The sequence below is a fragment of the Triturus cristatus genome, chromosome 6 (genome assembly GCF_964204655.1).
Source record: "Triturus cristatus chromosome 6, aTriCri1.1, whole genome shotgun sequence".
NCBI classification, from domain to species: domain Eukaryota; kingdom Metazoa; phylum Chordata; class Amphibia; order Caudata; family Salamandridae; genus Triturus; species Triturus cristatus.
In genome coordinates, this window is record NC_140589.1 from 948,165,543 (window position 1) to 948,188,120 (window position 22,578).

The 22,578-nt window shown below is 41.7% G+C and overlaps 1 protein-coding gene across 1 annotated transcript in view; it reads left to right on the top strand.

Annotated features, from left to right (window-relative positions):
- Positions 1-22,578, top strand: part of UST (uronyl 2-sulfotransferase) — a 954,023-nt gene that overhangs the window by 640,553 nt on the left and 290,892 nt on the right. The window lies entirely within an intron of this gene.

Sequence of the window (22,578 nt, forward strand, 5' to 3'; positions counted from 1 at the left end):
AATATCGCTTACCTCATTTTAAAAACAAGCCTGCAAATACTCTGTAATGTGAGCCATAAAGCAAGGATTTGAGCGGATGTCCCAATAGGCTCTTACCCACAAACCAGTTACCCGTCCTCCTATTCACCTCACAGACAGTTCCAGAGAGGCCACAATGGAAAACTGAAGGCCATTTCAGACAAGACAAGCCCCAGCGTGCTATCTGCCAGTTCAATCTAGTTTCACTGTCACCCTCTAGGTCCTTTCAGCTAGGTCACCATGGAATCAGATGGTCCTTTCTAGAAAGAAGCTGAACCACAGTGCATTCAGGGAAAATTAAGAGCTAAAGATAAATAGATACTGTATTCACCCTTTCCATTGCAAACTTTGATAATCAAAATATTTCAAATGATCATAATTTATATACAGTAATTTGATTTGAATGAATTAATTACTAAGTATGTAAGATAAACAGTGAGTGAGTCGTGAAAGAATGATAAATTGAGTGAATGTATGAGTGAATGGGTAAGTGAATGAATTTGTATGCTTTTGAAGGAGCATGTGGCTGTGGATGTCAGTAAGTGATAGAACAATTATAAAAGTGATAGAGGTGAGTGAAGGAGTGAGCAAATGAGCAAGTGACTGAGCACTTGATAGTGGCTTGGTTAGGGTTAATTTACAAATGAGTGAATAAAGGAGCGAGTAAGTGAGGCATGAAGTGAGTTAGGGCCTCATGTAGGTAGCCTAACATTTACCACTTCATAAATACCGAATTGTACCGATTCGGTATTTATGATGTGGTAAATGCTATGTAGGTAATCCGTCGGTAATAATTACCGAATCGGAATGGGTCGGTATTTTAGAATCGGTAATTACAGATTCGGTAATGGTAACTGGCTTCCCATTGATTCCTATGGGCCAGGAGGCCCATAGGAATCAATGGGGAGCCAGTTACCAATACCGAATCGGTAATTACCGATTCGGTAATGGGGGGAGCACAATCAAGGGTGGCAAGGTGTCACATTGACACCCTGTTGCACCCCTGATTCCTGCATGTGTGCACATGTGGCACACATACATGCCCTAAGGGCATGTATGTCTGCCACATTGCACACTTCTAAGCGCTTTAAAATGCTTTTACACATCCATTCTTTATTTACCACCAACTATTAGTTGGTGGTAAATACCGACTCCAGACAACACCCACACACTCCCCCTACATCTCATTTCTGTATTCGGAATTTACCGAATCGGTAAAATTACCGATTCGGTAATTTTACCGATTCGGTAAATTACCGAATACAGAAATGATCCCCCTACATAGCAAAAGCCTAAATACCGGTCGGTAACGGTATAATTACCGAAAATCGGCCGTTACCGACCGGTATTAGGCTACCTACATGAGGCCCTTAGTGAGCAAATGACGACCAAGATTTTGAAGCGGTGACTGAGAAAATGAGCGTGTCAGGGAGCAAGAGAGAGAATAAGAAACTAAAGGAGTTAGTGATTAATGAATTCATGATTGAAAATAAAGCATTCTGCAGCGGGGATACTGCTAGGCAGTGCAATACACTGAGGGCCTCATGTAGGTAGCCAAATACCGGTCGGTAACGGCCGATTTTCGGTAATTATACCGTTACCGACCGGTATTTTGGCTTTTGGTATGTAGGGGGCTCATTTTTGTATTCGGTAATTTACCGAATCGGTAAAATTACCGAATCAGTAATTTTACCGATTCGGTAAATTCCGAATACAAAAATGAGATGTAGGGGGAGTGTGTGGGTGTTTTTAGGAGTCGGTATTTACCACCAACTAATAGTTGGTGGTAAATAATTAATGGATGTGTTTACGCATTTTGAAGCGCTTAGAAGTGTGCAATGTGGCAGACATACATGCCCTTAGGGCATGTATGTGTGCCACATGTGCACACGTGGCCGAATCAGGGGTGCAACAGGGTGTCAATGTGACACCCTGCCACCCTTGCATGTGTTCCCCTAATTACCGAATCGGTGTTTACCGATTCGGTAATGAGGCATACCTTCCCATCAATGGGAAGGTATGCCTCATTACCGAATCGGTAAATACCGATTCGGTAATTACCGACTTTTACCGAATCGGTAAATATTACCGACTCATTACCTACATATCATTTACCACTTCATAAATACCGAATCGGTAAAATTCGGTATTTATGAAGTGGTAAATGGGTCCCTACCTACATATGGCCCTGAATCCCTGACTAGCCAGACTGCCTCTACTTCTCCCCCAAACACGAAATGTGACTCAGCATATTCTTCAGAGAAGAATACAAAATTATTTTCTAGAAACATTATCTCTTTATTCATTATTTGACATCATGATTTGGATTGGAAACTTTTGGCTAATTAATTCCACAGCAAATTCCCTAGCAACCACAAAAACGAAATACAAAGACAACATCTTTGAAAGATCTGACAGCTTTAGTTGTCTGCCAAGACCTTGTAAAAAATAATTGAAAATACATACAGATATATAAATATACATCTATATAAATACATATAGAAATTTGGGGGAAACCCTCGTCTGCCTTTGGTCTGTATGGGTGTCATCTGGACTCTCCATATGTCCATTACAGCATAGAGAATTTTGTCTCTTGCCCTGTAAGTGACTAAATTTGTCTCATCACATGTGCACATCTGTCTGAAAATGAGTGTGCTTCTTCCATTTTCTACTTATAGGTGTATTTATTTATTTATTTACTTCTCCTTTTTTATTTTCATTTTTTAAGTATGCTACATCTCCAAAGAACGTACTAACTGAATACTTGCTCGACACTCACTTCATCACCATTGTACTGCAACCCGCACATCCTCTGCATTTAAACTAGCTGACCATCATGGAGTCATATTATTCATAGAGTTTCATTGTTTTTATCATTGGAAGATGGACAGCACAGTTCTAACGGAGTAGTCATCTGTAACTATACACAATGTACAATACCATTGTGAGATGTCCACAACTATGAACTATACCATTGGCAGACATACAACTGCTGCTTTGTTTAATTTAATGTTGTTATTGCAAGAGTATGTCTGCCATTTTAGGTAAAAGCATGTCTTGTTTCTTCTCCTTTTATTCTTTAAATTTATCTTGCAAATGTGGCTGAACTTGTGCTTGCATTTTATTGTGGTTGTATAAGTTGGTGAATGCAAGAATGAATATGTGATTAATGGATGAACAAGTGATAGGATGAGTGACAGGGTGCAGGGATGATGACTTATTTAGTGCTTAAACCAATCAGTGACTGGGAAGTAACTTTAATTTAAAAGAAAGACTTATTGGTATTTCCAATGCTTGTTCTTCACCTTTAAGTGGTAGCTGGCCGACTTGCCTTGTTGCACGGCGCATCACTCGATTGTGCACACAAGCAAGAAAAGTGTGCACACAAACATTCAATTGCCGCACATGAGAAAGGAAAATTAGAGGGAACATTTGTTAGAGGTGTGAAGCAGGAATGTGTGACAGATAGAAAGATGAAATCCAGGAAGTTGTACAGAAGGACCTTTACTGATACACAGTGCACTCTCCTGTTACAGAGCTCAAGAGGAATTGTACCCTAGATGTCTACCTTTGAAGGAGAAATGAAGGTCACATTCTTCCTAGGGCTCACCAATCCCTTTTATACACCATTTGAGAGGCCACAGCAGTCACTCCAGTAGTATATTGGCACACTTGAACTGTTGTCAGGTTTCCTAGATAAGGAGGGAACACTAGGCATCACTGGTGAGCTCTACACTCTTCATGATACTTGGCAATATAATACATGTTGCAGATAGTTTCAATAAGGGATGAATTCATTTTCCTTCACCTTTCAACGTGCCAGTAAATTACGCATATTACAAAAGATTTGCACTTGTCTTGGTTTTTTATCCAGGTTAATTAAAATTAAACATTGACCACCCTCAAAGGTTTAGGCACTTGTTACTTATTAGAGCATGTGTAATGTTATCACTAGTTTTAAGCAGTCTGAACACATTGAGATATTCCTGAAGTAGGAAGAATTGGGAGTGAGACCAGCAAAAGCCACAGTGACTGCTCTTGTGCGGTCCTAAATAACATCAAACTTGTATTAGATGGTGGCAGCGTCACAGTGGTGATACTTTTAGATCTTTCCAAAGCATTTGACACTGCCAGCCTTACAAGTAATCAACAGGCTTCACGGCATGGTAATGGTCCCTCCGCCCTTGCTTGGATTAGCTCCTTTCCGACCTGACTGTTCCTGACCCTTGTTGAGCATAGGAGTCTGACTGTGGAGCGTCATATGGCCGTGATTGAGGTTCTTGAAGACTTCAGAGGAAGTTGAAAATAATCCAGGCAAAGACTGGCATTCTTAGGAGGGCTGTTGAAAGCATATGCTAAAAGATTTTGGGCCTTATTTATGAAGGCCTGCATCACATTTACGCCGCCGTTGCATCACTTTTTGTGACGCTGACGCTGCAGCGGCGTAAATAATGCGCCATGTTGCACCATATTTATGAAGTGACGCATCTAGGCAGATGCGTCACTTCGTAAACCCCTGCACAACATTATACTTGCATCAGGTATAATGTATGCAGGATGGGCGTTCCCCCACACAAAAGGGTCGCATAAGTGGTGCAGTGAAATCTCTAAGATAACACTGCGCCACTTCTAGGACGCCAATGCGTCAAAACATTATGCTTGCCTCATAGCAGGCGTAAGGGTGACGCAGGCCATTTCACATGGGGCTTGCCTCATGTGAAAGGACACATTGCTGGAGTTGCGTCTGTTTTCAGACACACCCCAGCAATGCACCACTTTTGCGCTAACAGATATGTCAGTAATACTGACGTATCTGTAATTCCTTGTGACATGATGCGTCATACAGTAAATATGACGCATCCATCATGTCACAAGGAGGGCGCACTGAGAAGTGTTGCATCGCTGCTTTCACACAGCGATGCAACACTTCTCATAAATGAGGCCCTTTGAGAGTATAGATTTCACCATTGGAGAGAGGGATGAAGAGAAGTATTTCACTTTGAGTTCATATGAAGCACAGGGTGAAAATTCATGTTTTTGGACAAAATACGCATGGATCCGGTTTTCTGTGGGTTGAGCATCAAAATGTTGTTGGCTATCCAGGATTGAAGTGTAGTGAGACTTTTGATTTTACTACCAAAAAAATGTTTACTGAGATCATTATATAAGCAAGGATATCATTTATTGAAGATCATTTTAGGTTGATTTGGGTGGCATCAGAATAGTGGTGTATGTGGACTCCTAACGGTCATACACCAAGCATAGTAGCCCCCTTTAACTGTTGAACAAGTGTGTGCTAGATTGGATGCACAATAAGCCATTACAGCTCTGTGTGAGGTATGGGTTCCAACCTTCACTTACTTAGATTCGACGGTTAAAAAAATGGAGAACCAGCTCAGGACTTGTCCATGAAGGCCCATGCACTGATTCAAGGTAGGGATTACATTGTTGGGATCAATTGCACGATTGGTTTAATGGGGGGTGGTCTGACCCTGCGTACAGTAACGAACTTAAGGACTTGGGTCTCTCTCAAATTCAAGCCATGATGTATGGATCGTCCATTCCTCGATATCTCCCCTCTGTGACTTGCGCGATCCTGTTATCATGGAACACCTGTGCGGCACACCCAATGGAAAGGCAAATTGACACTGCAAATGCCCTTATGGCAAGGCACATGGTTGTGGGAGGTGGGCGGCCTAGAGGGATTTAGGAGTTGGGATCTGATTGGTATCACACTGCTTGGAGACGTGTGGCTCAGCGATCATAGCTGCTCATTTGCAGACCTGCAACTCATACACTTGCTTCATCCATCCCAATTGTACAGGTACTTGCAACTCCGTCATGTCCTGGAAATACCTATACAAGCTGGCACATCCCTGCCAGAACACAGCCCCATTGAAGCTCAGATCACAAAGGGTAATCTTGGGAGAGGAGGTGTCTCACGTATACACCGCTCTCTGACAAACAACGGTCCTGCTTCCCTGGACCCGTTGAGAGCCAGATAGGAGGTTTGGTTGGGCCCTCTAGAGGAGGAGTGGAGAGATCCTCTGATGGCCCCCAGGAGCATCACGTCAGCCAGGCTGGTTCAGCTTTACTATCTCCACGGCCCATACCTCACCCCCACCTGCCTACACAAGGCAGGCCTCATTTTGAGCTCCTCCTGTACAAGATGCGGGGACGAACATGCAGACTTCTTCCACATGGTATGGTCCTGCCCACTTATAACCTCATACTGGAATACCCTGGTAACTGACCTCACAGAGGTACTGGGGTGGAAAGTCCCACACAACCCACTAAATATATTACTGGGTGTCACAGATGGGCTAGATGGATCGAGAGCGGACAAGACGTTCCTTGGAACCGCCCTGGTAGAAACTAAGCACAATATCGCAATGGCTTGGAAGAATCCCTCCCCACCCAAGGTTTCTAAATGGCGCAGTGGGGTGGACTGGTGTGCTGCGCAGGAACTCCCTCTGTATGAAGCCAGGGGCTGTCCGGCCAAGCATTGTAGGGTGTGGGGTAAATGGCTGGGTGTGTTGAATTGATTATCACACTTATTTCTCCAAAGATCATTCCAGGGGCTGTTGAGGTACGAGATTTAACAACGTATAATGTCACAAGTGTGTTTACTCACAGGATGTCACATGTTGTGGTGCTGAGGCTCATGCTGTACCGTTTGTACCATGTTTTCACTTTGTTTTTCGCAAAAAACAATAAAATTGATTATTAAAAAAAACCCCAAAAAACAGGTCCACAAACTGCCAAAAACCAGCCCACACTCTGACGTGTCGGATTAGCTCTTCTGGCACAGCCAGATTGCCCTATAGGCCAGTCTGAACCTGGTAACAGGTGAGCTAATTCCAGAACTTCTTTTGAGGTTGGAGGCGGCTATGTAATATGGATGACATTCTTGTTGATGTGCCAGACGTTTAGTAGTTAGCATAGACGTTGAAACATTTACAAGTACTGCAGGGGAGGTCCCCTAGGAATTAAAAGTAATGGATGAGGTCATAATTAGCAATGTGGAGCGAGTGACTGGAGGAGAAAGGGAAGAATTGATTGAGACCTTACAGATACCAGTAGCATGTTACTTCAGCGTGTTTGTATGACCGAATTTCGAGAAATACAATTTCATGAGCACAAAATATTATGGCAAAAAAATCAGGTTCCAAAATATTGAGCAGGTACGTGCATATAGGTTAAGTATAAATTTACTATTCACAAATCTGCATCTATGTACTTTGATGATATATATATATATATATATATAATATATATGTGTTTGTATATATATGTATATGTGTGTATGTATATATATATATATATAGATATTATCTACTGGCGGTCGCCAGTAGATAGTTATAGTTAGGACCTATTTTCCATAGGAAATCCGCAACATTCTATTGGGAATATCTTTGGCGCCGATTGACGAATCTTTGCGAAATTCTCCAAACATTTGGCCAACTCCGCCCCGCTCCTACCCTGAAAGTTTTGCGGTGATCCGTGAAGCGGGGGCCGAGAAAAAAGGGGGGTCCCAAAACGCGTTTTCCCCATGCAATTTCCCATAGGATCTGTTGTCGCAGCTACAGCCCGAACCGCTGAACGGAATGACACCAAATTTGGCAAAGAGGTAGTCCTCAGTTCGGACTCGTGCCTTTTGCATATTTGGTGTGAATCTGTTCAGTAGTTCCTGAGAAAATTAGGGTAAAAAAGTTAGTGATATCTATGGCCGCGGAGGATCCGCGGACCGTACCCGCACCGTAAGCGCACCCTCCCCGAACGAACCGCGCACCCTCCCGATCGCGCGCTGAATGCTAATTGGCTGTCGAGCGTCTCTCTACATTCGAAACCAGGAACTGTTGGTGGCCATTTTCTGCCTCGGTAGAAGCGAGGCTGAAGATGGAAGGGGAATAAGTGTGTAAAAGATATAAAGGGGGCAGAGTGGAAATACTCTGACCCTCTAGATCTGCTTAGGGGGTCCCAGAAGGACCCCCTGTGGCCCCCTTTTTAAAAAAAAAAAAAAAGCGTCGAAATGCGCGCACGGTGCGCGCATCCTATCGCGTTGGATGCACGGATTCTCTCGCGGTGGGTGCGCAGATCCACGGCAACGTTTTTAGAAAAATGACAAGAAATCATTGGTTGTATAACAACTTTCTACACTGAAAGGTAGGATGTATAATTTTGTTTTTTAAAGGTATGATTGTTATTGGTTAACAAAAACAGATTGTAAGGAACATTATATATGATAAGCTGATATGTTGAAAAGTCAAGCACACTTCCTGTCTTGTGTAGGAACATTGTGTGCTGAACTTGTGACCTGTGAGCTCAGTGCAGTGTTCCATGACCTGTTTCTATGGTAACAGGCAGAAGGCAGATTGGGGGAAGGGTTGAAATGTATTTCAGTTGGAAAGGGTTGAAATGTTTAACCAATAGAAATGTGTGTTTGCTTTTGAGTTTATGTGCAAAGGATTGTGATTTGATGTTTACATGTATATGTGTGGAAAATGAAAGGGAAACTTTTCCATTCTTTGCTTTTGCTGAGAGGTGCACAGTGCAGAGATTCTGTAAAAGAAAATATGGTGAGTGATTGATATACTCCTTAATCTACAAAAGAACTTGAAAGATGAGTTATTTAATTGTGAGGGGATGTATGTAGACTATTTTGATTTTAATCAGACTAATGTATTTTTCCTGCTAAAGGGTAGGGAGTACTTTTTTTCTCTACAATGTGTGTGCATGTAGAAACCATTCTGTGATTGGCATTTTTGTTTTTCATGTGTTGGTAGACAGATAACTGTGCAGCTTTTATATTTTGGTAGAATTAGAAACCAGTCATTGTTTATGAATTTGTGAAATGAGTTATGTTATGTTTCTATACTAAAATGTAGTACTACTTCTAGATGAAGAAATGTGTTTTGATATAGTGCAAGGGATTGTGTTGTTTGTCTAGAATCACACAGTGAGTCTGTGTGCATTTGGGAACCACTTTGAGAGAAGCATTTGGTAATATTGTGTATTTGCTGACAGATAACTGTTTTAAAACCAGTCAGGTTGTCAAGTTTTAGTAGCATTAGAAGACAGTTATGGCTTATGCTTTCATTAAATGAGTGAGGCATTGACAGTAAATTGCAGTCGTGAAATATGTAGATTGTGTGCAGTTCCCTTACCACTTGCACTGTAGTGAATGAGTTTTGGTAAGCTCATAGGGATAGTGGTGCTTGTCTAGAATCACACTGTGAGTTAGTGTGTATTTGGGATCAGTGTGAGAGAATCATTTGGTAACATCATGTATTTGCTGACAGATAACTGTTTTAAAATCTGTCATGTTGTGAAGTTTTAGTAGCATTAGAATCCAGTCTTTGCTTATATGTTGATTAAATGAGTCATGCTTTGACACTGATGTGCTGTACTTAAATATGTAGATTGTGTGCAGTACCATTAACTCTTCCAGACTAGTGAATGAGTTTTGGTAAACTCCTAGGATAGTGTTGCTTGTCTAAAATCACACTGTGAGTCTGTGTGCATTTGGGTATGGATTGTGAGAGAAGCATTTGTTAACATTGTGTATTTGCTGACAGATAACTGTTTTAAAACCTGTCATGTTGTCAAGTTTTAGTAGCATTAGAAGACAGTTATGGCTTATGCTTTCATTATATGAGTCAGGCTTTGACAGTAAATTGCAGTTGTGAAATATGTAGATTGTGTGCAGTTCCCTTATCACTTCCAGTGTAGTGAATGAGTTTTGGTAAACTCCTAGGGATACTGGTGCTTGTCTAGAATCACACTGTGAGTCTTTGTGCATTTGGGAACCACTGTGAAAGAAGCGTTTGGTAACATCGTGCATTTGCTGACAGAAAACTGTTTTAAAACTTGTCATGTTGTCAAGTTTTAGTAGCATTAGAAGCCAGTCTTTGCTTATGTGTTGATTAAATGAGTCAGGCATTGACACTAAAGTGCAGTCGTGAAATATGTAGATTGTGTGCAGTTCCCTTATCACTTCCAGTGTAGTGAATGAGTTTTGGTAAACTCCTAGGAATACTGGTGCTTGTCTAGAATCACACTGTGAGTCTGTGTGCATTTGGAACCACTTTGAGAGAAGCGTTTGGTAATATCGTGTACTTGCTGAGAGAAAACTGTTTTAAAACCTGTCATGTTGTCAAGTTTTAGTAGCATTAGAAGCCAGTCTTTGCTTATGTGTTGATTAAATGAGTCAGGCATTGACACTAAAGAGCAGTCGTGAAATATGTAGATTGTGTGCTGTTCCCTTATCACTTCCAGTGTAGTGAATGAGTTTTGGTAAACTCCTAGGGATACTGGTGCTTGTCTAGAATCACACTGTGAGTCTTTGTGCATTTGGGAACCACTGTGAAAGAAGCGTTTGGTAACATTGTGTATTTGCTGACAGAAAACTGTTTTAAAACTTGTCTCGTTGTCAAGTTTTAGTAGCATTAGAAGCCAGTCATTGCTTATGCGTTGATTAAATGAGTCAGGCATTGACACTAAAGTGCAGTTGTGAAATATGTAGATTGTGTGCAGTTGCCTTACCACTTCCACTGTAGTGAATGAGTTTTGGTAAGCTGCTAGGGATGGTGATGTTTGTCTAGAATCACACTGTGAGTCTGTGTGTATTTGGGAACCACTGTGAGAGAAGTGTTTGGTAACATCGTGTATTTGCTGACAGATAAGTGTTGTAAAACATGTCATGTTGTCAGGTTTTAGTAGCATTAGAAGACAGTTATGGCTTATGCTTTCATTATATGAGTCAGGCATTGACAGTAAATTGCAGTTGTGAAATATGTAGATTGTGTGCAGTTCCCTTACCACTTGCACTGTAGTGAATGAGTTTTGATAAACTCATAGGGATAGTGGTGCTTGTCTAGAATCACACTGTGAGTTAGTGTGTATTTGGGATCACTGTGAGAGAATCATTTGGTAACATCATGTATTTGCTGACAGATAACTGTTTTAAAACCTGTCATGTTGTGAAGTTTTAGTAGGATTAGAATCCAGTCTTTGCTTATGCGTTGATTAAATCAGTCATGCTTTGACACTGATGTGGTGTACTTAAATATGTAGATTGTGTGCAGTCCCATTAACTCTTCCAGAGTAGTGAATGAGTTTTGGTAAACTCCTAGGATAGTGTTGCTTGTCTAAAATCACACTGTGAGTCTGTGTGCATTTGGGTAAGGATTGTGAGAGAAGCATTTGGTAACATTGTGTATTTGCTGACATATACCTGTTTTAAAACCGGTCATGTTGTGAAGTTTTAGTAGCATTAGAAACCAGTCTATGCTTAAGCTTTGATTAAATGAGTCAGGCTTTGACACAAAAGTGCAGTCCTGAAATATGAAGTTTGTGTGCAGTTCGCTTACCACTTCCACAGTAGTGAATGATTTTTAGTAAACTCCTAGGTATAGTGGTTGTTGTCTAGAATTACACTGTGAGTCTGTGTGCATTTGAGAACCACTGTGAGAGAAGCATTTGGTAACACTGTGTATTTGCTGACAGATAACTAATTTAAAACCTCTCATGTTGTCATGTTTTAGTAGCATTAGAAGCTAGTCTTTACTTATGCATTGATAAAATGAGTCAGGGTTTGACACTAAGGTGCAGTACCATGTACTATTCGGTTCACTGTGGCAGAACTGAAAATTTAAAAGTTTTACCTAAGCACTGTCCTAGAAGTAGTCTGATTATTTAGTCAGTTTCTAAGTACCAAATAGATTGCTTCAAATAAAAGTGTTCTGACATACTATACACTTGTCTTTTACACCTTCAATTCCCTAGTCAGTATCCATACACTTCCAGGAAACATCCTGTCACTTCCTTTGCAGTCCTCTAGAGACCCATTCAACAGCATGTACTAATCCATTGACTGTGCCAAAACTCAAACACTTATAAATTCACCTACACACTCTCTTCCAGTACTCTAATGATTCAGTCACTGCCTAAGTATTCATGCACTGAGCCAGGTTTTAGCACATGGACTACGTCAAACCCATATCCACTATGCATGCAGTCCTCTAACCACCTACACACTTGTCTTTCACACCTTCAATTCCCCAGTCAGTATCCGTTCACTTCCAGCAAACACCCTGTCACTGCCGTTGCACTCCTCTAGTGACCCATTCAGCATCATGTACTAATCCATTCACAGCGCCAAACCCTAATAAATTCACCCAGGCACTCTCCTTGCAGTACTCTAATCAGTCAGTCAGTACCCAAGTACTCATCCAGTGACCCAGGCCTTAGTATATGGACTGCTTCAAACCCTTATCCTCTATGTATGCAGTCCTCTAACCACCTACACAATTGTCTTTCACACCTTCAATTCCCTAGACACTTCCAGGAAATACCCTGTGACTCTCTTTGCAGTCCTCTAGTGACCCATTCAGCACCATGTACTAATCCATTCACTGTGCTAAAACCCAAACACTTATAAATTCACCAAGATACTATCTTTGCAGTACTCTAATCATTCAGCCAGTGCCTAAGTATTCATACACTGAGCCAGGCCTTAGCACATGGACTGCTTCAAACCCCTATGCACTATGCATGCAGTCTTCTAACCACCTAAACACTTGTCTTTCACACTTTCAATTTCCTAGTCAGTATCCATACAGTCCAGCACTTGTCACTGCCTTTGCACTCCTCTAGTGACCCATTCAGTACCAAGTACTAATCTATTCCCTGTGCGAAAAGCCTAGCACTTATAAATTCACCTAGGCACTCTCCTTGCTGTACGATAATCATTCAGTCAGTACCCAAGTAGTCATGCATTGAGCCAGGCCTTAGCATATGGACTGCTTTAAATGCCTATGCAGTATGGATGCAGTCCTCTAATCACCTACACAGTTGTGTTTCACACCTTCTATTCCCTAGTTAGTATTCATACTCTTCTAGCAAACACCCTGTGAGTCACCCAGTGTGTCTCCTTATAGTACTGTAATCATTTAGTCAGTTAGCATGTAGTCTTTTAGTGAGGTAGGCTTTAGGGCATGGAATGCTTCAAAGTAGTATGCACTATGCATGTAGTGTTTTAATGATCGTCACACTTGTGGTTCAGGGCTATAGTTTCATAGTCAGTTTTCATATAAAATGTGTTTGTACAGTAATGGAATAGTATAAATTTGAAAGTTATTAATATACATTAATTTGTGATTCTTTTTACAGATACAGAACAGGAGTGTTTCTCATCTGTTTGCACTCTTCTCGTGCAAGATTGTTTGGATGAAGGGTCCCTAGGTGTTTCATCATACTTGCTGTGCCGCACGAGTATTTTTTGTTAGGATCTCCTCGTAACAGAACTCTTTGGCAAATCTTGCGAGTGACGAAGGTGGCATTGGTCTTTGTTTGCTCCTTGGAAAAAGTAAAAAATGTCCTCACCACTGAAGAAATACGTTGTTTGTGTGGTGCCTTCTGCAAAACATTTTCTTCAGATTCTGTAAATATTTTAAAGCGGCAACATTTACAGTTTTTGTAAGTTAAACTTATACAATTTTGTTAGCTGTATGCATTTTATATATCTGTGATTTGTTTCTTGTGGTATTTTGTTGAGAATACCATGTTGTTGTTTTTTTAACACTCTTTCTTATTTTCCAGGTCTGTCGTCGACATCCATTGTCCCCACAGTAGTGTTCCGCCTTGTTGTTTTTTATTATTGTTGTTACATTTTGTTTATTAGTTTATTGTTCATATATATGTTAATAAAAAAATAAAGTTTGAAAATAGTTTTTTGTCTATATATTTATTATTATAAAAAATAAAGTTTGAAAAAAAAATTAATAACGTTTTTGGTTGTTCTCTTAACTGGTGTGTGACTCTTTCTTGTTCTTATTACTGTTATTTGATGGAGCCCACCATGGTGTTAAATTTTGGGGCACTTATCACTGGAATACTGGTGATATCTGAAGTTTGCACCAACTTCTGAATAGTGTGTTAGATTTATCTCAACTTTACTTCCGTTAAAGTGCTGATAATGAAATGGAGAGTAGCCATTCCCGTGCAAAAAGACACGAGGTGCACCTTTCCGATTTATTCTAAATACTAAAATCCTGTATTGAATTGCACTGAGGTATTGGCTGCACTTACAGTGTACACACAAAATCTACTAAGAAATCTCATTGTATTTATATTGATTGGGAATAGTGCGTCAGGTGCTGGATCTTGATGAGATACACTGCTCAGTTCGTATATTGTTCTGCACACGAAAAAAATCACATCACAACTTTCACACCAATTGCAATGCGAAACAAATTCCGGCGATAAGACATGTTAGCACCAGGGATTTTACACCTGCTTTCTGCTGGTGTTAAGCTGGACAACTACCTGCACCATGAAAGGGAACACAGCCAAGAGCCACACCAGAACACCCACAGGTACCATAGAGTCAATGAGCATGATACGGGGATACCCATGAGGGCCAGAAGACTCATCTCAACAACTCCAGGACCGCCAATGCCCCCCAAACCCACATCTTAGTAAGTGTGTCCCTGTGGTCATTGTCTTAGCATGATAGGCACGAGCCCTGCAACATCACAGTGTGCTGTCACCTCAGCGTTGGCAGTGAGCCTGGATGTGTAGCTACGCACGCATCCTCCTGCATGCACAACTGGCGTGTGCTGGTCTGGGGTTCACAGGTCAGTGCAGGGGTGTGCCTATCCGGCAAGGGGAACGGGGTGTCTCGGACATGTCCGTGTACAGGAAGTGCGGTAAGTGTGTCTCTGTGTTCTGGTGTGGCCTGCTACAAGAGCCGCAGCAGTTGATGTTGTAAACTGGCATGCACCACCTCCAAACGGCACTGTGATGTTGTAGTTGGAATGTAGCAGGACATGTGCAAATAGGCATTACAATGGTGTGCCGTATGAGTGCAGGAGATACAACAGCGCACCGTACAAAAGTGTGGGGGCTCATGGGAGGTAGGTGCAGCCGTTTGGCAACATAACACACAGTGAACTCGACCATGTGCCACATGCTGGGCATCTCATCCATGATGACCACGGTCGCAGACATCCCACAACACCAACGACTGGCCTTTGTACACATCCTGTATGAATGCAGCGTGGTTTTCACTTCTATGCTCGTTCAGTGGTGTGATGTTGGCGGGTTGTGTGACTTGTGCTGCTTGTTGGTGTGTTTCATTTTGGCCATTGTTAGTCTATATGTGTGTTGTACTTAATTGTGCATGTGTGCCATTCTGCCCATCTCCCCCCCTCCCCCCACTCCCTGCTTCTTCCTCTTCCTAGTGCTGTTGTGTCTATAATTTTGTTGCTGCACACATAAATACATGTAAAGAATAAATTAGAATAGTTCCTTGATTCTTTTAGGTTTCAAAACATCTCTATTGGTTTCTTTTTAATTTTCCATATGAACTGTTTTTTTAATATTCAACAACACATAGAAGTCAGAAGTGCAACGTATTCTATCAACACACTTTCTAGAACAATCTACAACATGTGCAAGTTAAAAGTTCATAAATTTTTTAAAACTTAACGATATTTTTTTGTAACATTTTCTTGAATATTTAACGACACGTGCAGGTTAAAAGTTGACGATTGTTTTAAGTTCGAACAGTGCCTTTCAAATGCAAGTAGCAGGTGTGGTTGATCTGAGCAAATTTTATCCTTTGATATGTACTCCACGTTGAAACTGCTTTTTCTTAACCAATCACAAAGATGCTTTTCCACAAAACTAATGTGCACCCTACTTTTAAAAAAGAATGCTTTTCATGATATCTTCAGAGATAAGTTATAGATAGGAATTAGCATTTAAAAAACCTTTGAAATTCACTGAAAAAACCAAAGGTTTCAGGGGTGTTATAGTTAGGAATTGGCATTTAAAAAAACCTTAGAAATTCACAGAAAAAACCAAAGGTTTCAGGGGCGTTATAGTTAGCTGGACATTTCCCTCGTACAAAACCCTAGTGATGGCATCAGTGATGTAATTTGAGATGTCATCAGTGATGTCACTGACCATGTCATGAGTGATGTAATATGTGACGTCATCAGCAGTGCATTGCGGGGGCGCGAGTTATAGTTAGCTGAACTAACTATAACAGGGGAATTTCTAGGGTTTTGTATGAGGGAAAAGTCCAGCTAACTAGAACGCCCCAGAAACCTTTGTTTTTTTCAGTGAATTTATATACATATATATATACACACACATCATATAAAGGTATGTATATGGGGAGTTAAATATGGTAAACCTATTCTAACCTGCATGAGATTAAGTATGGCAAACCTATCCTTACCTGTATAGAGGTACCTTCATGATATTTTGTGCCTCGATATTTCTTGCCAGGTTATTTTAGTCCCACGATATTCTGTTCTTGATATACTGTTGCCATACCAGTTCAGCATATCAGTACAGGTCCTTTATTAGGCACTGCTACCAGCCTCCGATAGCATTCTGGTCTATATACTCTTCATTATGCTGAGAACAGTGCTGTAAAAGTGGGGTACATTATGGCACGCAGTCATTGGGAAATTCTTCAATTACTTTCAACAGTGATAGCAGTCCCAATGCTGCTCTATCAGAGCTGAATTTTTGTTTTATTGCAACTTCATGATTGTTAGCAATCATCGAAGAAGGATGTTTCAACCCTTTTCATGGTGAAGGTGAAGACAGGGGTGTAGCTTGGTCAGTAAGACTTGGGGGTGGGGTGTGAGCTGCAGATTTTCCAACAATCATGCTGGCATATAATGTTAAAATTCATTGCATGACAAGCACAAGATGGGCTTTATGGGCAGTAGAAAGGGAGAGGAATGCTGATTGGTAGAAATTCTAAGTTTGAGAAAACACAATATTTGTAAAATAGGGAGAGGAGGGCATGTATGTGGGATTTTGTCTTTGTGTATTGAAAACATATTAGTGAAATCTGACTGACACCTCACAGTACCTAATTATTTACCTGAAAATATATTTATTAGGAGGTGTGTAACACCCCAAACACCCCCCCCCCCCCGAAGCTACGCCCTTGGGTGCAGAGGTGCTATCCCTCCATTAATTTTCAGTACAGAACCATCCATAAACAGCGCTACACATCCAGAGAGGTAAGACAACCATGACATTGAGATAATCCAGATTGACTGTGCATATAAAAGAGTTTCAGGGTAAACTCAATACCTCATTAATTCCGCAGTCAACCCAGGTGCATCATACGTTTGTTCTTATATGTAATTGGTGGTATTGGGGAGACACCTGTGAACTTTCCACTGTTTACCACTCAGGTCTCTTATGTACTTCACTGACATTGCTCATATTCTTTCCGTTTCTCCCCCTTGTTTTCCCATCATTGACCCTCCCTAGCCAACGTTTTTGTTCTCAGTGCCTTACCATGCATTCATCAGTCCAATACACTTGTGCCCATTTCCACCTTGCTCCACTCACCCCATCTGAGCGTTGGGCCGAGATAAGAACATCCTGCAGAGATCTTTTGAGTGCACTCATCTTTAATAGGATAATTCCAACAGCATGATTTTTTTTCTGGCGGTTAGCGAGAGAGATACCCACAATTTGTCTAGTCACAGTTTTGACCAATTATATAATAGCATAGAGGATTCATGTTCCTGCTGCAAAAGCACAACATTTGACAGGTAGATTACAGTATTTTATGTAGTTAGCTTGCTGGGCTATTGCTTTTGTCACAGAGATCCTTTAGTTTCCTAAAGTTTATAAGTAACAATCTTTTGAATATAGCACATTGAGCTATCAACTGCTGATGACAGATGGAAGGCTGAAGAAATAAAACATTTACCCCCAGTTACTGATCTGAGTTAAACCCTTTGTTCTTTTGCTCACTCTGCCACCCCAGTTTGGACATAGCCATATGCAAATCATGCTTGACGCTACTCCTCATGGGAACAGGCCAGCCCAAACTACAAATCCAGGTACTCTGTGGACCAGATACAAGCATCCTGGGACCGCTTTCAGGGTATCACCTCTCATCAGCCAGGCTAGGTTGAATCATTTGGCACAGTGAGCCCGAGACCCTCGTCTGGGCATACCCATCTTCTTAGGACGAAAAATGCTTTTCAAACATATGATGAACGGAATGCTGAACAAATCAAACATTCACTCCAGTCACAGATCTGGGTTAAATCCATTGTTCTTTTGCTCACCCTGCCACCCAGTTTGAACCCAGCCATATGCAAATCAGTCTTGACCCTGCTCCTCATGGGAACAGTGCAGCCCGAACTGCCAAGCCAGGTCCTCCCTGGACCGGAAACAAGCATCCTAGGACCGGTTTTGGGGTTTCACCCCTCATCAGCCAGGCTAGCTTGAATCCTGTGGCTAGACTTTTGTGCTGGAATGGTACGCTTGCAGTATGAAACCTAAGCTTGACATTGCTCAAAACTCCTTGCACTATGCTGCAAGGGTGTGTGGACTGGCACAAGGGAGCCTAACCTACGCCAGCAGTAGAGGTGTGAGCAACAGCATCATATCTTAATAGATATAGTGATGTTGTGCTCCTTCCATTTTGGGCAGAGCAGCACAGAAACTTTGGATACTGCACGTCGTAAAAACTTAGTTAATCTGTCCTTTCATTTCCTAGAGCAAGCACTCTTAACATGCAATGTCTGCCAGCAGGAATGACATGACTCCTGCACCTTTCAGTCCTCATTGTCTTTAGTAACATTTCCTGTCCATTAATTTAGACACTTGTATGACTTATTGAGCCTATATAATATGTTTGTGATGTAAAGCACTGTGACAATCAGCAAGTGGATGCGTAGTGCTATAAGATAAATAAAAAAAGCCCCCATTTTGAAATTGAATAAAGGTCGGTTGTGGCCTCATGAACTGTGATGTCAAACAACGACGTAGATGTCTTACATATGTACTAGCTGAACTCAAGTTTTTTTTTTTTTTTAAAGAATCATGGGCTCCTTAGTTTTGTTGCTAGAATATCGAACATCAAAATATCACTAAGCTGACATAATTAAGGTAAGTAAAGATTCACTTACTTAACTCCAGATCGATGTACGTTTATGAAATCTATACTTACCTACAAATATCTATTTTCCCGATATTTTGGTAGTTCACATTTAGGCTACAATAGGTCGGTAGCACATTTTTGTGTTTGGCATTGTGACAAACCACCATTTTCAAAATACCTATGTAATGCGCACTGCAGAGCCCCATTATTCCATAATAGCGAGCCTAATGTGATGTACACCTCTTATTTTAAGCTTTGAAGCAAGTGACATTTCGATCATGGTGTTCAGTATGTGATCTGTGCCCTAGATTTCAATATAATAGCATTAAAAAATGGACTGCTCCCTTCAAATAATACATTCGAGCACACACAAGGAATGTTGTCAGACCTCCCACAGGGATGTGGTCCTGCTTAAAAGGAGGACGCGTTCTGCCATTTACGCTGTGTCCTTGACATTGCATCCCATTATTGTCGTCCTATAGACCTATTGTATTTAAATCACAGTAATGCTCGCTGATTGCGAAGTAAACTGGACTGGTCCCAGTAAGTGAATTAACAAGCCTTGCTAAATGTCTGACTGCTGACCTTGCGTGCATTTAGCATCATTGAAGGCCTGCGTGTCTTCCCGGCACCAGATTCATTTACAGTAGCTGTAAGTGAAGGGAAGGCGATGGCAATGATGTCGTTCAAAGACAGTGGGACACTCTGCCAATAGGGTTTTGCCTACGAGAGGTGTAAGCTCTGTCAATGATTTGTAGCCATGTTGTACAACACTGCTGCATGGGTCAAAGCAACAACAACAAAAAAGCATAGGTCTCGCCTTTCATTAAGTTAAAGCCATTTGCTTTGCTATACAATACCATTAGCAAAGCAATTGTCTTTAACTTAATCAAAGGCGAGACCTATTGCATTTTCAATGCTTTTTCTGTCTAGCAGCGCTATTCCTGCGGTCCTGCATTTTGTTGTGTTCAGCCTGTTTGATAGAAGACAGCACCACTGTTTGTAGTGAACATTTCTGAGACCCTTTATTGTTTTATTACCAACAAGCATAGAACACATATTAGTAGAGTGCAAGTTCAACCCCTAGAGTTTGTTTGTGCTGTTGAATGGTAATACTTCCTCAGCTCAATGGTATTAATTTCATCGACCTCAGAAGGATGAAAGGCTAAATAAACCCATGTGGAATCGAACATGTGAGTATGGGGGGGACACAGATACTTGGATTGGCCACATTAGCTCCTTGAGCCACCGGTGCAACACATAATTGTTGTTATACCACGTGTTCCGGTAAGATAATGGTGTTGGGGCACTGAAGTGACACAGAAAGAGTAGAGTTTTTAGCTGCTGTTGCTAATCATCTCTGCAAAATTGCTAATGAAATATAATCAAGCAACAGTAGGAGCAGGACCTGCTGGGGTAAAGGATGGCTAGAATCTGTTGGCGTTGCTTATTGGCTCCCTGTTTTGCTGGTGTGCATGTCCTCAGGGCAGCCTGTGACCACCAAGGGGGCACTCTGAAAACCCCCTGACTTCCTGGAAGTCACTGCAAGCCATGCTGACCTCATCTACTTCTTAACCCCTGCTGACCTCTGACACTCTTCAAAACCACTGACCACAGCCCACTCTGCGGCGACACCTGACACACACTGCAACCCTAACTTACTCAGTTAAACCACATGCCTTCGACATACTCTGCAAATCAGATAACCCACAACACATTCTGCAAATCTCACCAACCTAAAACACAATGCAACCCTCATTGTGCACGCAATATATTGCAAGCATACACAACAAACAAGGTACAATACACCAAAAACTGTAAATTTGTAATGCCAGAAATAAAGACCTATATGGAAGCCCTAGTGCAGTATTGAGGGCAAGAAAGAAAATGTCTTAGGTAAAACAGAGTGCAGTGCTTTAAAGGGTGGGTGTTTTTATTTATTTCAGGCTGAGACGTGTGAGCCTGAGGCTGTGATCTGCAGGAGGAGGAGGGGACAATATTTGGGTGCTCTGGGCTTGCTTGGGTTCTGGCCTGAAAACTGCAACCATTGGGGCTCACCTTCAGCGGTTTATATGTGTGTTCTGAGGGGACAGCAGTGTTTGGTTGAAACCTTCTTTCCCTGCATCTGCAGGTACAGTAGACACTTAGAAAGAACAAAGGGAACCTCGTAAAGCTGTACTATTCTCTGGCAAAATAACTTTGGATCAAGCAGGACTGCAGCCCTCACCCAGGAAGCCCAACCCAGGGGGGTTTATAAAGCCCTGTTAGCCCTATGGTCGTTGCACACCTGACATGTAGCTATAATACATGTAATGCCCCCTCCTAAATGGGCTGGTCGTCCCATTCTGCAGTAATTCTCTTCCATGGTAGTTTTGTCTATTGTACTATGCAGTGAAACTCGAGAACACTTTATTCCAGCCCGCCCTTTCCTAGAAACCAGTGTAATGTGGACATTTTGGTCAGTGGAGGCGAACCAAGACTACCATTCATAGAATGTGCTGGACTGTTAAATGAAAACCTGGTACTGCGAAACGAGTGATGCTGCCATGTTCACCAATTTCCCCTCAGACGCTCCTGCGCCAGATTAGATTTCACTATTCGCCCTATGTCCTAAACAATCATGGGAAAAAACACACAACAATGAATCCTGACGTAGTTAAACGCTAAAATGTTTTTGCGGTGTGGTGACAAAACACTGCGGCTCTAAAAGAGAGGGATCGTAGTGGAGACAAAATCATAGGGTATTTTTACCAACACTTTAAATGGGATGAATTCATTATTGTGCAGATTTACAAATTCTGCAATGGTGGCATGACAAACGTTTATCAAAAATATGGTGGGGACATTCCTCCCTTCCAAGAAACACAACAACAAAAACTTCTTCACATTGTTGTGTGGGGTGCCAGTATGGGTGACGGAAGTGTGCGCCACTGGTGTTCCCTGGTTGCTCCACATTGGAAGGATATGTACCGATCAGACCTCTCCCATATAAATCCCTCCCCGTCGTGGTGAATGTACCCTTAACTAACCCCACTGCAGGTCTGCAGCTATCAAGATGGTCCAATTGCTCTAAGAAAACCTGGTGGCCATTTTGGCTGGCCTTCCATTTGTCTGCTGTTCCCGTTGCTCTGATAGTGGTATGTGTAAGGTTACCAGACACCTCCATGCCACTGGGTCCGCGGGTTTTCTTTTACAGGTCATTAGGTCATTGTTGTCGGGTGCTTTGGTTCGATTGGTTAAGGACAACTCTCAATTCCATTGGTTTGTACTAACTCTCAGAATGTAATGATTTAGTAAGTAAAAGCCCAAAGCGGAAACAAGGAGGCCTGATATGGAGCTAGTAGCTAAACCTTCTTATATACAAACAGGGCAAGCATGGGTGAGTTGGGCCAAGTCCTAGGGCAACAAAATTCTGAGGGTATGTCAACAGCAGTGCCCTTCTTGTTTTGCTCCAGGCTTGTCGTTGTCCCTGCCTGCTCGTTTCTGAGTTGCGAGTTTAAAGTGTTTTTTGTCCTTCATTATCATACGGCGGGGATGTCTTAACACCCCTTTAGCACCCTCCCTTTCTGTCCCTTCACCCTCTGACCCCTGCTGAGACACATCAACAAAACCATCATCCGCAC